The sequence below is a fragment of the Sycon ciliatum genome, unplaced genomic scaffold (genome assembly GCF_964019385.1).
Source record: "Sycon ciliatum unplaced genomic scaffold, ocSycCili1.1 SCAFFOLD_2829, whole genome shotgun sequence".
Taxonomy (NCBI): domain Eukaryota; kingdom Metazoa; phylum Porifera; class Calcarea; order Leucosolenida; family Sycettidae; genus Sycon; species Sycon ciliatum.
In genome coordinates, this window is record NW_027044995.1 from 1 (window position 1) to 2000 (window position 2000).

Below are 2000 nucleotides of genomic sequence, written 5' to 3' on the forward strand. Positions count from 1 at the left end.
GGTGCGGCTGCTGCTGGTGGTGGTGGTTGGTGGCGGAGGCGGTGGTACTAGTGCCAATGCCATCACTTCTGTTGTCGCCACCAATGATGACGACAATGACAATGATGATGGCGACAATGACAGCAAAGATGGCAATGCACTGCACACTGTACTTGTAGAATGGTCAATGACACTTGCAATATCATCACGGTCTCATCACATGTCCTGTGTCTGTGCATGGCTAGTTCTAGTATGTCATGAAGTTGATCCGATGTGTGTGTCTCTGTGTGTGTGTGTGTGTGTGTGTGTGTGTATGTGTGTGTGTGTGTGTGTGTGTGTATGTGTGTGTGTGTGTGTATGTGTGTGTGTGTGTGTGTGTGTGTGTGTGTGTGTGTGTATGTATCTTATGCTACCGTAACCTATAGTTAGTACTGGATCTACTGGGTCAGAGTCAGCTTCACCCAAACATTACTCTGCAGCTCTTGTCCAATATCTTCTTCTTCACCAACGCGTCGCTGTTCAACACTCTGATGGACGAAGGGCCGGTGACAGGTTTTACCGGTGGGTTTAAAAAACAAACAAACACACCCAGCATTCCCGTGTTCGCATTTGCATTCTCTGCCACGCCGTGCTGTTCGTAATAGAGCTGAATAGAACTCACAGGGGACTTGTGTTACATGGCACCTCAGACTCCTTATAGGCTGGGTGTGTGCACTATGTCATAATGATGTCATCATGATGTCATCTGTACACATTGTCATGTCAAACGTACACATCGTGTTGTCATACTATTTGCTTGGACGAAATGGTGCTTTCAATAGACTTCTAGTGCTTTGCAAATCTAAGATCAGTGCATCACACATTTTGTTGTATATTGATGTTGTGTGCCTGTGTCTTGTCATATGTGTATGTCTGTGCACGTGTGTGTCAATATCAATCCTCTGCTGCTAGCTGGAACAAGGGTATTCAGATTCGCACCAATCTAGACATACTGGAGACATGGGCATCACAGCAAGGTGTCACCAAGAAGCTATTCGTCATCTACAACAGCTGTCAGCCGCAGCTGATCTGCTTGCATCGCCAAAGCAGGCCTTGCTTCAGGTATTGCCTTGCCTGTGTGCACGTGTGTGTGTGTGTGTGTGTGTGTGTGCGCGTGTGTGCGTGTATGTGTGTTTGTGCGCTTGCGTGTGTGCGTACACGCGAGCATGAGTATGTGTGTCTTTGCGGTTCTGATAAGTGATGGTGTTAATTTTTGAGCAACTCTCCCTATCCGTGTGTGCACATGTGTGTTTGTGTGTGTGTTTCCTGGCAGTTCCGATGGTGTTAATATGTGTGCGGCTGTCCCCATCCGTGTGTGCACGTGTGTGTGTGTGTGTGTCTGTGTGTCTGTGTGTGTGTGTGTGTGTGTGTGTGTGTGTGTGTGTGTCTGTGTGTGTGTGAGTGTGTGTGTGTGTGTGTGTGTGTGTGTCTGTGTCTGTGTGTGTGTGTGTCTGTGTGTGTCTGTGTTTGTGTGTGTGTGTGTGTCTGTGTGTCTGTGTGTGTGTGTGTGTGTGTGTGTGTGTGTGTGTGTGTGTGTCTGTGTGTGTGTAGTGTGTGTGTGTGTGTGTGTGTGTGTGTCTGTGTCTGTGTGTGTGTGTGTCTGTGTGTGTCTGTGTTTGTGTGTGTGTGTGTGTCGTGTCTGTGTCTGTGTGTGTGTGTGTCTGTGTCTGTGTGTCTGTGTGTGTCTGTGTCTGTGTGTGTGTGTGTGTGTGTGTGTCTGTCTGTGTGTGTGTGTGTGTGTGTTTGTGTTTGTGGCATGAACAGACATCATGGTCACAGTTGCGTGCCGAGCACAAGTCGCTGACACCAGCTCAGTTACATCGTCTGTTACAACACTATCAACTCGGTGCCAACCATCGACGTCCTATTGGCTGGCTGCCGCTGTCTTCAGAGATGGCTAGTGCACAGGATGTGGGTGAGTTGTGTGTGTGTGCGTGTGTCCGTAGTGTGTGTGTGTGGGGGGGGGGGGGGAGTATGTACTG

General features: G+C 48.7%; 1 long non-coding RNA gene across 1 annotated transcript; it reads left to right on the plus strand.

The window, feature by feature from the left end:
- Positions 1-403: 403 nt before the first annotated feature.
- LOC135830785 (uncharacterized) lies at positions 404-1943 on the plus strand. Its single transcript, XR_010556108.1, has 3 exons — positions 404-540; positions 931-1080; positions 1783-1943. It is a non-coding gene; the product is annotated as an uncharacterized LOC135830785 (long non-coding RNA).
- The last annotated feature ends 57 nt before the right edge of the window (positions 1944-2000 follow it).